The sequence below is a fragment of the Ovis aries genome, chromosome 2, assembly GCF_016772045.2.
Source record: "Ovis aries strain OAR_USU_Benz2616 breed Rambouillet chromosome 2, ARS-UI_Ramb_v3.0, whole genome shotgun sequence".
Classification (NCBI taxonomy): Eukaryota; Metazoa; Chordata; class Mammalia; order Artiodactyla; family Bovidae; genus Ovis; species Ovis aries.
In genome coordinates, this window is record NC_056055.1 from 22,864,921 (window position 1) to 22,872,952 (window position 8,032).

An 8,032-nucleotide genomic window follows, 5' to 3' on the forward strand; every position below is an offset into this window, starting at 1 on the left:
CCAAGCTATTCAGCCCTCTTCCTCCACTTAATCTTCTTACTACACTATAATTTCTTAATCTAATCTTACTTTAGTAAATAAACAAGTTTTTCCACGCCGACGCCGTCCACCCTTCGAATTCCCTGGATCCACCGGGGCTGGACCCCGGCAATGAGATAAACCGTAAAATAATCTAATCACAACTAACATAATAATAAAATAATCACATCACAGCTGTATATCCTCTCTGACCCACTTCTAGAATCTCCTCCAACAGATACATTGCACTCACGTGAAACGACACGTGCAAGGTCAGTCATTGAAGCGCAGATGAATTGCAAAAACTTAGAAACAGCATAGATATCCATCGATAGGAGACTGTCTAAATTGTGATACACACATCAATTATGCTACCTTAAAAATGAACCAGGGTGCTTTTCTGTGTACACTAATGGGAAGATTTCTAAGATGTATTAAGTCATAGGGACAAGACAAAGAACAAAGTATATAGAGTGCCACTGGCTGTGTAAAAAGAAAAGAAGAAAAGAATATAAATAATGCTTGTTCATGTATTACAAGGTGTCTGGAAAATGCTCAAGATTTCATGATTGTGCTTACCTGGTGAAGGGACCGGAAGGATTGGGGACAAGGTAGGAGCGGTCTTTTCACTGGGCCTCTTTGGATTTTTTGAAATGTGAACCATATAATTTATTAATTCTTCAAAAAAATAAATATTTTTCTGGCTCAGAAATTGTACTCTAACAATTTCAGAAGAAGGTCTTGATGTCCATACAGATATATTCACCCTGTTTGATGATGACAGAGGCCGGAAAATAAGTCAAATATCCCATGGAAGAATGGTGAATAAGTTATGAGAGTGCCTTAGAATGGAATGCTTTACAGCTATTACAGAGGTGTGGGTAAATACAGCAGTGGAATGGGAAAGGATAGTCTTCAAAAAATGGTACTGGGTCATTTGGAAAGTCATATGAGGAAGAAATGTCTATTGAAGCAGATCTCAAAGTATACACAAAAATTGATTCCAGATGGACTGCAGACCTAAATATAAAAGATAAACAATAAAGCTCTTAGAAGAAAACATGATATTTTAATGACTTTGGGTTCAGTTCAGTTCAGTCGCTCAATCATGTCCGACTCTTTGCGACCCCATGAATCACAGAACGCCAGGTCTCCCTGTCCATCACCAGCTCTGGGAGTTCACTCAAACTCATGTCCATTAAGTCGGTGATGCCATCCAGCCATCTCATCCTTGGTCGTCCCATTCTCCTCCTGCCCCCAATCCCTCCCAGCATCAGAGTCTTTTCCAATGAGTCAACTCTTCTCATGAAGTGGCCAAAGTACTGGAGTTTCAGCTTTAGCATCATTCCTTCCAAAGAAATCCCAGGGCCGATCTCCTTGAGAATGGACTGGTTGGATCTCCTTGCAGTCCAAGGGACTCTCAAGAGTCTTCTCCAACACCACAGTTCAAAAGCATCAATTCTTCGGTGCTCAGCCTTCTTCACAGTCCAACTCTCACATCCATACATGACTACTGGAAAAACCATAGCCTTGACTAGACGGACCTTAGTCGGCAAAGTAATATCTCTGCTTTTGAATATACTATCTAGGTTGGTCATAACTTTTCTTCCAAGGAGTAAGTGTCTTTTAATTTCATGGCTGCAGTCGCCATCTGCAGTGATTTTGGAGCCCCCAAAAATAAAGTCTGACACTGTTTCCACTGTTTCCCCATCTATTTCCCATGAAGTGATGGGGCCAGATGCCATAATCTTCATTTTCTGAATGTGGAGCTTTAAGCCAACTTTTTCACTCTCTTTCACTTTCATCAAGAGCCTTTTTAGTTCCTCTTCACTTTCTGCCATAAAGGTGGTGTCATCTGCATATCTGAGGTTATTGATATTTCTCCCAGCAATCTTGATTCCAGCTTGTGTTTCTTCCAGTCCAACGTTTCTCATGATATACTCTGCATAGAAGTTAAATAAGTAGGGTGACAATATACAGCCTTGATGGACTCCTTTTCCTATTTGGAACCAGTCTGTTGTTCCATGTCCAGTTCTAACTGTTGCTTCCTGGCCTGCATACAGATTCCACAAGAGGCAAGTCAGGTGGTCTGGTATCCCCATCTCTTTCAGAATTTTCCACAGTTTATTGTGATCCACACAGTCAAAGGCTTTGGCATAGGCAATGTTTTTCCGGAACTCTCTTGCTTTTTCGAGGATCCAGCAGATGTTGGCAATTTGATCTCTGGTTCCTCTGCCTTTTCTAAAACCAGCTTGAACATCAGGAAGTTCACAGTTCATGTATTGCTAAAGCCTGGCTTGGAGAACTTTGAGCATTACTTTTCTAGCATGTGAGATGAGTGCAGTTGTGCGGTAGTTTGAGCATTCTTTGGCATTGCCTTTCTTTGGGATTGGAATGAAAAGTGAGCTTTTACAGTCCTGTGGCCACTACTGAGTTTTCCAAATTTGCTGGCATATTGAGTGCAGCACTTTCACAGCATCATCTTTCAGGATTTGAAATAGCTCCACTGGAATTCCATCACCTCCACTAGCTTTGTTCGTAGTGATGGTTTCTAAGGCCTACTTGACTTCACATTCCAGGATGTCTGGCTCTAGATGAGTGATCACACCGTCGTGATTAGAATAAATAAATTGCAGGATTTTTCACCTAATGGAGTGCTACATAGTAATGAGAATAAACAAAACATTGTCATTTGCAACAACATAGATGAATCTCAAGCACAATGTTCAAAGAAACTAGACACAAAATAATATGAAACGGTGTAGCTGCTATGGAGAACAGTATGGCAGTTCCTCAAAAATTAAAAATAAAATCACTATGTGATCCAGCAATTCTACTTCTGAATATATATCAAAAGAATTAACAGCAAGACCTTGAAGAAATATTTGCACTTCCATCTTCATAGTAGCACTGTTCATGGTAGGCAAGAGGAGTAAGCAACCCAAGTGTCCATAGAGAGATAAATGGATAAACAAAACACAATATATACATACAATGGAATACTACTCTTTTTTTCTTTTTTTTAACTCAAGGGCATGGTATGTGGGATCTTAGTTCCCTGACCAAGGAAACCTGTGCCCCTAGCTTTGGACAAACAGAGTCCTAACCACTGTATCACCAAGGAAGTCCTGGAATACTATTCATTCTTAAAAAGGAAGAAAATTCTGCCACATGATACAATGTGAGTGAACCTTGAGGACATTATGGCTAAGTGAAATAAACTGGTCACAAAAACAAAAATACTGTATGATTCCACTTATATGACGTATGTTAGAGAAATCAAATTCATATCAACAGACAGTAGACTGATGGTTGCTGGGGCATGGGTGGAGGAAGAAATGGGGTGCTGTTGTTTCATGGGTATAGAGTTTGTTTTCCCACATGAAAACTTCTGGATATTGGTTTCACAGTACTGTAAACATGCTTAACACTGAACTGAAATTGTTAGAAATTGTTCAGATAGTAAATTGTTTAAATGGTAAATTTTACATGTTATTTTCCACAAATAAGCCTTTTTAAATAAAAAAAAAAGAATTTTTAAATAAACATAATCTGAAAGGCTGGTAAGACATTAAGTAGATCTAAAATTTAGGAGAGGTGGAAGAGGGAAGGGCTGAAAAAAAATATTTGAATAGATAATGATTGAAAGCTTCACAAATTTGGGGAAGGTTGAAGAAGTTGAGTCAATCCCAAAAGAATAGGCCCCAAAATATCATAATGCCCCAAAACATCATAAATCTAATTACTGAAAACTAAAAGAAAAAACAAAAAACCAACTCTTGAATGTGCCCAGCAGTCCTAGAAAAATGATACATTGCCTACTGGGGCAGAATGTCTCTAATTCTTGTGATTTCTCATTAGAACCCATAAAGGCCAGAAGGAGACAGCACATTTTTCAAGTGCTAAGAGAAAGGAACTGTTAACAGAATTATGTATCCAGTGAGAATATACTTTAGGAATGAAAATGAAATGAAGCCATTCTCAGATGAAAGAAAATTGTGTGAATTTGTTCTTACTGAACTTAATAAAAAAATTGTTAAAGGAAGTTCTTGAAAGGAGAAGGGGAATGATAACAGAAGGAAACATGGAATGTCAGGAGCAAAAAAGAGGAATAGAAAGGGTTAATATTTGGACTTGACTTATTGGTGAAGTGGATAAGAGTCCGCTGGCCAATGCAGGGGATTTAGGTTTGATCCCTAGCCAGGAAGATTCAACATGAAGAGGAGCAATTAAACCTATGAATCACAGCTTCTGCAACTACTGAAGCCCAAGCGCCTACTCTTGCCTGGAGGGTCCCATGGATGGAGGAGCCTGGTGGGCTACAGTCTGTGGGGTCGCTAAGAGTTGGACACAACTGAGTGACTTCACTTTCACTTTCCACTTTCATGCATTGGAGAAGGAAATGGCAACCCACTCCAGTGTTCTTGCCTGGAGATTCCCAGGGACGGGGGAGCCTGGTGGGCTGCTGTCTATGGGGTCTCACAGAGTCGGACACGACTGAAGTGACTTAGCAGCAAGTGCCGTAGAGCCCATGCTCCACAATGAGAGAACCCTGTGCAGAAGGAGCTGTATATCCTCTTTGACCCACTTCTAGAATCTCCTCCAACAGATACATTTCAGAAAGGAGCTCCAGTTCACCAAAGCTAGAGAAAAGCCCTCGCAGAAATGAAGATCCAGAGCAGCCAAAAATAGATTTAAAAATACATAAATGAGTAAGAGAAGGGGTTACTTTCTGGTGAGGATAATAGATTATCCTCCCACTGGGGTTTTATCAAGAAATTATGCTTGGTATTAAAAAAATTATAGTGTTATTTGAAGTGTTTCTCAGTATATTCGCAAATAATATTTAAAACAGAAAGCAAGAAACAGCTAAAAGAATAGAAGAAAAAATAAGGTGTACATGAGCCAGCAGAAAGAGCTTCCAATTTCCAAAGCTGAAACAATTTGACCAGGAAAACAAGGATGTAGTATTGGGTTATAACCAAAAGTATAAAATAAGTATCCATAAATCACTATTAATAAATAAATGATAAATAAATAAAGGATAACAGAAAGTATCCTGTTCAGAAGAATTCCAGATAACTTATGTAAGTACTCTGCTCTCAGGAGATGCAGCATACCCCCACTTTTTTTTTTGTAATTTAATTTTCAATTTATTATCTAAAAGATAAAACTATGCAAGTTCATTTTCTTAACCTTGTAAACATCAGTAATGATTGTGATTAATTTCTCTCAAATACCTTGGGCTCCCCTGGTGACTCAGATGGTTAAGACTCTCCCTGCAATACAGGAGACCTGGGTTTGATCCCTGGGTTGGGAAGATCCCCTGGAAAAAGGAACAGCAACCCACTCCGGTATTCTTGCCTGGAGAATCCCATGGGCAGAGGAGCCTGGCAGGCTATAGTCCATGGGATAGCAAAGAGTTGGACTATGAAAGTTTGTTTTCTTAAACGTGTAAACATCAGTAATGATTCCAATTAATTTCTCTCAAGTAACTTATATGGCAACACATTTACAAAGACCTTAAACAACATATAAAATATAAACAATTGCAATAATTATAAAATTTTATCATGAAATTTAAATTCATTCATGTTTAAATACTATTCTAAAAATATCAATGCCATCAGTTCAGCTCAGTTGCTCAGTCGTGTCCAACTCTTTGCGACCTCATGAATCGCAGCATGCCAGGCCTCCCTGGCCATCACCAACTCCCGGAGTTCACTCAAACTCATGTCCATTGAGTCGGTGATGCCACCCAGCCATCTCATCCTCAGTCGTCCCCTTCTCCTGCCTCCAATCCCTCCCAGCATCAGAGTCTTTTCCAATGGGTCAACTCTTCGCATGAGGTGGCCAAAGTATTGGAGTTTCAGCTTTAGCATCACTCCTTCCAAAGAACACCCAGGGCGGATCTCCTTCAGAATGGACTGGTTGGATCTCCTTGCAGTCCAAGGGATTCTCAAGAGTCTTCTCCAACACCACAGTTCAAAAGCATCAGTTCTTCAGCGCTCAGCTTTCTTTATGGTTCAACTCTCACATCCATATGTGACTACTGGAAAAACCATAGCTTTGACTAGACAAACCTTCGTTGGCAAAGTAATGTCTCTGCTTTTTAATATGCTGTCTAGGTTGGTCAAGGAGCAAGTGTCTTTTAATTTCATGGCTGCAATCACCATCTGCAGTGATTTTGGAGCCCAAGAAAAGTAAGTCACTGTTTCCATTGTCTCCCCATCTGTTTGCCATGAAGTGATGGGACCAGATGCCATATCTTAGTTTTCTGAATGCTGAATTTTAAGCCAGGCTTTCCACTCTCTTCTTTCACTTTCTTCAAGAGGCTCTTTAGTTCTTCTCTGCTTTCTGCCATAAGGGTGGTGTTATCTGCATATCTGAGGTTATTGGTATTTCTTCTGGCAATCTTGATCCTAGCTTGTGCTTCATCTAGCCCAGCATTTCTCATGATGCACTCTGCATAGAAGTTAAATAAGCAGGGTGACAATATACGGTGTTGCCATACTCCTTTCCCAGTTTGGAACCAGTCTGTTGTTCCATGTCCAGTACTAACTGTTGCTTCTTGACCTGCATACAGATTTCTCAGGAGGCAGGTCAGGTGGTCTGGTATTCCTATCTCTTTAAGAATTTTCCACAGTGTGTTGTCATCCACATAGTCACAATATTAGTCACCCTAATATTAGGGTTATTTTAATGCTTCTTTTGATGTTTTCCTGTGGCTTCAGAAAATTTTGCATTATCTTTCCAGGAATTTTGTTGAAATTTACAGATGCCTCTTCCCCTCAGAACAGCAGGTTTTGCAGGATCTAGGCTATCAATCAATTCCTAAGTATCTTTTCTGACCCTACAATTAAAGGAAATTAAACTCTAGTGATATATTGTGTGGCTGAGTCCCTGTAATACATATGGACTTTTCTCTCCCTTCCCCTCTACCTCTCCCTGTTACATATTTTCATTTCTGTAAGTTGTTTTCTTTCCAGTACATGAATAGCTCCCCACTTTTTAACGGCTGGCTGTATGTCATGTCATACTGTCAAAGAGGACAGTATGAAAAGTTAATAAAAAAGGCTATATTATTGTCATTCAGTGGCCCAGTCATGTTCAATTCTTTGTGACCCCATGGGCTGCAGCACGCCAGGCCTCCCTGTCCCTCACTATCTCCTGAAGTTTGCCCAAGTTCATGTTCATTGCATTGGTGATGCCATTCACCCATCTCATCTGAAATGAAAATCAAGTGAAATCAAATGAAAAATACTATACAGGGAAGAAATCTGACAAGACTCCACCTCAGTCAGGAGATAAGGTTATTACTAGTGATAAGCCTGATAAGCCATGCTGATAGTACGTGGAAAGAATGGCACTCTGGTGTCTTCCTTCCCAAATCCCATAATCTCTATCAAATCATGAGGAAACATGACGCAAATCGCTAATGTGGGCCATTCTACAAAAAGGTGAACAACACTCCTCAAAACTGGCAAGGTCATCAAGAACAAGGAAAGTCTGAGAAACTGCCACAGCCAAGTGAAGTTCACTCTGTTGTGTCCGATTCTTTGTGACCCCATGAACTATACAGTCTATGGCATGAATTCTCCAGGGCAGAATACTGGAGTGGGTAGACGTTCCCTTCTCCAGGGGATCTCCCAACCCAGGGATCGAACCCAGATCTCCTGCATTGCAGGCTGATTCTTTACCAGCTGAGCCACAAGGGAAGCCCATAACCAAGAGGAGGCTAAAGAGATGTGACAACGAAATAGAACTTGATATCTTAGAACACTAGGACAGAAAAAAAACATATTCGGTAAAAACTAAGGAAATCTGAATGAAGTACGGACTTCCGTCAATAATGTGTCAATGTTCAGTTATTAATTATTGAAGATGTGCCATACTAATACAAAATGTTAAGAGAAGAAACTGGGTTGTGAATATGTGCGAGGTGCATTATTGTTACGATTTTTCTGTAAATCTAAAACTGTTCTGAAATTTTTAAATTTCCTCTAAAAAAATC